At 48.6% G+C, this 7,103-nt stretch overlaps 1 pseudogene; it reads left to right on the forward strand.

Annotated features, from left to right (window-relative positions):
- Window positions 1–2,413: 2,413 nt before the first annotated feature.
- LOC130882048 (40S ribosomal protein S19-like) lies at window positions 2,414–2,849 on the forward strand (annotated as a pseudogene).
- Window positions 2,850–7,103: the final 4,254 nt, after the last annotated feature.

Here is a 7,103-nt window from a genome sequence, read left to right on the forward strand (position 1 = left end):
GGCTGCAGTGAGCATTTTAAGCTCTGGGTCACACCCAAGGAAAGGTGACCCCAAAGCTCTACCTTGGTAGTCAGGGCGTGCCAAGAGAGACATGAGGCCATAGATAGTAAAGAGTGGGTGCCAGGACTTGGAACTCTTTGCATGGTGCTTTTGAAAGGGTAGGTGAAAGGTCAGGGCTTTCATTGCTTCTGGGTGTGTGAGCTGCAGGAGACCCCCAGCTCTAGCCATTTCTGTTTCTCTTTCACATCAGAAAGGAAACAGTCCAGGCAGTTTGGTGCAGGACTCACAGCCTCTCCCTCCTAAGCTTCTATATCTGCCAGTCACGTCTGAGCACCAAGACAGGAGACCTTCGCTCAGCCTGTTGGGCCAATGAAAAGAGACCAGGACATGCAAGTCCATCCCTGACTCTGTTCTAAGCATCAGAATTGCTCCTTGACCCCTGAGCCAGTCTGGAATTCCCACCCTTGCCATGATAGGAGGCTGTGACGGGTGGGTGTCCCTGGTGCTTCTGTAACTGGCGTTTGCGAGCCTTTCCCTTCCTCTGGGCTTCAGCCTCCCGACTGTAATTGGACCTTATATTATTCCAAGAGTCACTAATAGGGCCAAACGTCACTGCTTGGACTCTCAACGAGGACAAGGAGAGTTGTGGAGACAACGAGGAAGACAAAGTAGCCTCTGTGTTGCCTGCTGCACCAGGGCCATGAGTAGATTAAGTGCTTAGTGTCAGTAAATCAGTCAGAGACAGAGGACCTGGGTTCAATCACGAATGACCTTGAGCAATTTACACCCCATCTCAGAGCCCCAGAGTCCTCACGTGTTAAAAAGCAGGGATAATAATGGCACTCTTCTCAGAAAGCTGTAGCAGGGACAAAATGGAAGAGAAACGTAATGGCAACACACATCACCAAACTCAGTCAGTGAATCAAAAATGCGGTAAGCAGAGCCAGCGAAACCCCTGTTGTCAGCCTCACCAGCATGGCGGTCAAGCTCTAGCCCCGTTAAATCAGCCGCCTGGGAGTCCTAGGCAGAGAAGGGAGATGTGACAGCTGCAACTGACCTGGAAGAACCCTGCTATATGGCAAGCAGCTGGCGGGAGAAGCCATTCCTGCTCAGCCTTGAAGGGCGAGTGCAGGCTAGCTTACTCTAGGCGGAGGGAGCAGGTTGAGCACACACGTGGTCCTGAGTTGTGCCGCTTCCGGTGGCAAGAAACAGCCAATTCCGACCACAGGTGGCCCAGCAGGAGTCTGATTGTGAGTGTTTGCAGGGCTGGTTAGCTGAGCAGCTCCACAATGGCTTCAATGTCCTTATGTTTCTCTACTTCGTTTCCTGAGATAAGTTGTGCCGTGAGATTTACACAGTGAAGACTCAAAACCTGGTACTTTAAGATGTGACAGGATTTGGATATATAACTTTGATTTATTTTTCATTCATTCATTCATTCATTTGTTCATACATACAGACATACATTCATCGATTGGTTTTTCAAGACAGGGTTTCTCTGTGTAGCTTTGGAGCCTGTCCTGGAACTCGTTCTGTAGACCAGGTTGGCCTCGAACTCACAAAGATCTGCCTGCCTCTGCCTCCTGAGTGCTGGGATTAAAGACATGCATTCAACTAACTTTATTTTTAAAGATAGGATTTCATATAATCTTGGCTGGCCTCAAACTCACTCTGCAAACAAAGATGGCTTCGCAGTTCTGATCCTCCTACTTCTACTTCCTTAGTGCAGAGATCACACTTGGTGCTGGGGAGGGAACCCAGGGCCTTGCACATGCTAGGCAAGCACACTGCCATCTGAACTCCAGCCTCAGTCCCCTTCCCCCAACACTGAGACAAGGTTTTTCTGTGTAGTCATGGGCTGTTTATGGTAGTTTGAATGTAATTGGCCTCCATAAGCTTATAGGGAGAGGCATTATTAGGAGGTGTGGTCTCATTGAAGTAGGCGTGGCCTTGTTGGAGAAAGTGTGTCACTGTGGGGTTGGGTTTTGAGGTCTCCTATGCTCAAGCTACCCCTCAGTGAGACAGACCACTTCCTGTTGCCTGTGGGTCATGATGTAGGCATCTCAGCTCCTTCTCCAGCATGTCTGCCTGCCTGTCACCATGTCACACCATAATGATAATGGACTAAAGCTCTGAAAATATAAGCTAGCCTCAATTAAATGCTTCCTTTATAAGATTTTCCATGGTCATGGTGTCTCTTCACAACAATAGAAACCTTAACTAAGACACTGTTCTAGAATTTGCTCTGTAGACTAGGTTAGCCTCAAACTCTGTGATCCATCTGCATCTGCCTCACAAGTTCCAGATTAAGGCTGCATGCTACCATGGACAGGATATATATAAATATATATATATTATATATTAATTAGAAGAAGCAGCCCTTTCCCCTGGCTAGCAGCACGGAGGCCGCACGATGCCTGGAGTTACTGTAAAAGATGTTAACCAGCAGGAGTTTGTCAGAGCTCTGGCAGCTTTCTTCAAAAAGTCCAGGGAGCTGAAAGTTCCCAAATGGGTGGACACAGTCAAGCTGGCCAAACATAAAGAGCTTGCCCCCTATGATGAGAACTGGTTCTACACACGAGCTGCCTCTACAGCACGGCACCTGTACCTGCGTGGTGGTGCCTGGGTTGGCTCTATGACCAAGATCTATGGAAGACGGTAGAGAAACGGTGTCAGGCACAACCACTTCAGCAGAGGCTCCAAGAGTGTGGCCTGCCGCGTTCTCCAAGCCCTGGAGGGACTGAAAATGGTGGAAAAGGACCAGGATGGGGGCCACAAGCTAACACCTCAGGGACAGAGAGATCTGGACAGGATTGCGGAGGGTGGCAGCTGCCAACAAGAAGCATTAGAACAAAGGATGCTGGGTTAATAAATTGCCTCATTCATAAAAAAAAAGAAGCAATTAACTTGAAATCCTACTGTTATAAGGGCCTGTATAAAAAAAGGAAGAGATTTGACACATATAAAAAGACACTGGGGACATTTGTGCAGAGACAAGTCCCCCTGAGGATGCAGTGAGAAGCCAGATCTGCAAACCCAGGAAAGGGGCCTCAGGAGAAACCAACTCAAAATACCTTCATCTTGGACTGCCTCCAGGACTGTGAGAAAATGGTTTCCTGCCATGTCCTTCTCTCTGTGGATCAGGTCAGGAGAGCTCTAGCAAGCAATGTATCTAGCAAGATGGCTGCAGAGTAACAGATGAGAAGTCCCTCAGGCAGATGACACCAAGCTCCTCCTTCTAGTGTCTTTTACTTTTTTAAAGATTTATTTATTTATTGAGTATACAGTATACTGGTATGTATGCCTGCAGGTCAGAAGAGGGCGCCAGATCTCATCACAGATGATTGTGAGCCACTATGTGGTTGCTGAGAACTCAGAACCTCTGGAAGAACCTCTTAACCTCCAAGCCATCTCTCTAGCCCATCTTGTGTCTTTTATTCTGGAAGAAAACCCTGCTGGTGACTTTTCAAAAGACTTCCTTTAGGGGCTGGAGAGATAGTTCAGCCATGAAAGAGCACTTGATGAACGCAAGTTCATTCCCAGCACCTACATGGGAGGCTCACAACCACCTGTAACTCCAGTGCTAAGAGATCCAATGATGCCCTCTTCAGACCTCCTGGCACCAGGCATACACAAGGTGTACATTCCTGGAAATACTCACACTCATAGCAAACAAACAACAACAAAACAAGCATACAAGCAGAGAAACCAAAAACCTTCCCTTAGGAGACAGTGGTCCAGATACACCAGCCAGGATTCATAACTGAGAGCCTCCCAACAGCAGCTTCCACCTGATACTTTATCTTTCATCATAACAGCCAAGGCACAGAGTCTAGACAGGTATAACAGCGCTGTGTGTTGGGATCCAGCACAACCTGCCTTGCTGCATCGCCCCATCGTCTGTATGGCAAGGTGTCTCTCCATCCAGTTCAGCCAGTGCCTTAGGCTGAGAGCGAGGTGCTGCCCCCTCCTTTAAAGAGATGCCCTAAAGTAGTACTAAGTTCTGCTGCTCACATCTTAGGGGCCAGAACTTGGCTCTGTTGGAAAGGACATCTGATGGATCTTCCTTCAAGGTGCCTCCAGCTTGCTTAGGTCCAACCATAAATGAACAGAAAATACCAGACTCCTAACTCCTGCCTGTCAGTTTCGTTACTCCCTAAGTGCCCACCCTCAAACCTGAGGTTTAGAGTAGAAAACTCACAGCCAAGTGTCTCTGCAAGGTCAGGCATAGAATAAGCTCTAAAATAAACAGGAGGGGAATGATAGAGATGAGCCCACACATGGTTTTCATGGAACAAAAGACAAATGTGATGGACAGGAACATAAGACCTAGATAGTGCATAAGATCATAGCCTCCTGATGACCCCAGAGATAGAGGAGGGGTCATGTCTTAGGATATATAAAGATTTCCTCAGCCTCCATTAGTGAGCCTCCTCTAGGCTGACATCTGACTTTGCAAGCTCGAAAAATAAACTGCTTCCCTTCAACTCCTCTGAGACTTCAGTACTCTTATTATGAAGCAAGGATTAGACTTTTCTTCTATGGTCACACAAAGCGGCAAAGGAGGTTAGGAAATGGAGTCTTTTATCCAGAGTGCCCATGTAAGATAAGAAGTTCTTCATAAAATAGGGGAACAGGGCTAGAGGAGAGTCCTGGAACCAGCTCATGTGCACACAAGCACCCAACCCCTAGCCAAGGAAATTAACACTCTGAGGTCTGATTTATGCACACGGGGGCCAGCACCAGTATCCTCAGGAAGGCTTTCAGAAACAGATTTCTGCAGGAATGGGAGGTGACTGTTATTTAAGATGTCAGCTAAGAAGGTTTACTGCTTCTGCAGAGGACCCCGGTTAGGTTCCCAGCACCGTTCTGAGGTGGCTCACAATGGCCTGTAACTCCAGTTCTGGGAGATCTGGCTCTCTGGCCTCTGTGGACACCTGAGTCCCACAGCACCCATGTAGAGGTCAGAGGACAATTTGCAGAAGTCTGTTCTCCCCTTCCACCCAGTGGGACCTGGGAATCAAACTCAGGTCATCGGGCTTGGCTGCAAGCGTCTCTCATGGCTCTGCTGATAGTTAATCTTGGGGTCAGTTTGGGGTGAGAGACACCTGGGAAATGAGTCAAGCACACTTCTGAATTTGTCTGTGAACTCCATTCCAGAGACAACAGCATGTGGCATAGAAGCTGAGGGGGAAGGCTGCCCTGAATACAGATGGCACTGTCCTATGACTGGGAGATCAGGCAGAGCAGAAGCCAAAGAGGAGGGAAATGGCTTTGTCTCTTTCTCCTCTTGTCTGTCACACGACAAGCCGACGTACTGTACCACAGACCTCCTGCCATGATGCTCTGCATCAGCACACACCCGCCCTGAGACAAGGGGAACCAAGAGGCCATGGAGATGGAAAGCCATGATACATCCTCCCTCCTTCTAGGTTGTATTTTCAGAATTTATCTGCTTGTCACAGTGCTGGGTATCACTAACATGTGCTTCCAACAGTGTTTGGGGGCCGGCTTCTAATAAGTCATCATCAGCCAAGAAAGTTGATCTTTATTGTCGTGGCCAGGGAGCCACGAGAGGTTTTGCACCAAGAGAAAGCCACCATCAGACTTGGAGGAGGACGTAAAACAGTGGTCATCAGACAGAGGTCTTTAGACCTTCCCTCACATCAGGATCTCCAGACACCTTTTTATTCTGGAAATAGGGTCTAACGTACCCCACACTGCCTTGAACTTCTGATTCCCCTGTTTCTACATCCCATGTGCTGTGGTTCCACAGTGTGCACTATGCCAGGCTGAGACCTTCGGAAATACAGAAGCCTGTACTTGGAATGAACCCTCTCTATCACTTCTTGGCCTTTTGGCTAAGATCAAATGGTGTGAGTCCCTGCTAAATCTAGTTGTCATACTCTCTAGTGTTTGGGAAGTGCTATGTTAAAGTCAAATCCAGGACTGGGTACAAACCAATGGTAGCATGTCCCCTAAGCATGCGCCGTGTACCCAATCCCCAGCATGGGGAGAGTAGAAAGCCTACCCCGAAGGCATCTCTTAGGGCCAAGGCCCCCAAGAAGGTCAGTTCTTGAGGGTGGGCCCTGTTTACTCTTCTTGTTCGCTGTACCTAGAATTTGCCCTGGAACACATATCCTAAACGCTCAATGCATACTTGAGTTGAGCTGGGAACTCTAGGCAGAGTCTTAGTTTTGTAAGAATTCATTCTATGACCTTGGAGAAGTACATTCCCATCTCTCACCTTTTCCCCCTTTTTCTGTAAAATGGGCTTGGAGTGAATCCCCGGAAAGGTTCTGGTTGTTTGATTGAGGTTCTGTCCATCTGGTCTGGATAAGGCCCTGCTCTTTCCCACTCAAGCACCTTTAAAGGATTCGGTGGGTTTGCGGTGGAAAGCAGTCTTCTTCATCTCCTAGCCCTGGCCCAGAATAGCCAAACAGGACACAAACAAAATGTACTGAAATGACTTTTAATATCTTATGTTGCAGCAAAATTAAAAATATACAAAAAGTTTGTGGTGTACAAAAGTCTCAGTACAGAAGCCCCAGCCTGGCCCCTCCCCTGCCCAGGGAAAGCTGGAAAGGGCGGGTTGGGCTGGGGGGCTGGGCATGGCACAGATGTAGTGAATACCAGGATGGGGCCTAGGGATAGGCTAAGAAGCGGGCAGAAGTTGGGGCTGGCCACAGAGGGGAGAGAGGACATGGGGAAGTCCCCTGGAGTGTGCTGACAGGGAGATTGGGCCCTTAGGCATGGCTAGTGGTTCCTGTGGACGTGTTGGATATCAGAGGCGAAGGGATTCTGGTGGGATCCCCCTCCCAAGGGACCTTGGCTCGAGTCCTAGCTTACCACCAGCTTGCCTTGTGAACTTGGGCAAGTTGCCTCCCATCTCTGGGCCTGCCCCATCTGTAAACTAGGAAGTAACTGGATAATTAAACCACCGATGCCCAATGTGGAGGTCCCAGGCCCCACCCAAGTGTCTGCAGGGGCAGGGCCTGACACCGTGAGTATTCTTGAGGATTCCGCATTAAAGTCATCCAATACAGAATGCAGATGTCCTTCACACTTGAGTCCTCACTGGGATGTATCTGCTATCCACTCAG

The sequence above is a fragment of the Chionomys nivalis genome, chromosome 9 (genome assembly GCF_950005125.1).
Source record: "Chionomys nivalis chromosome 9, mChiNiv1.1, whole genome shotgun sequence".
NCBI lineage: Eukaryota > Metazoa > Chordata > Mammalia > Rodentia > Cricetidae > Chionomys > Chionomys nivalis.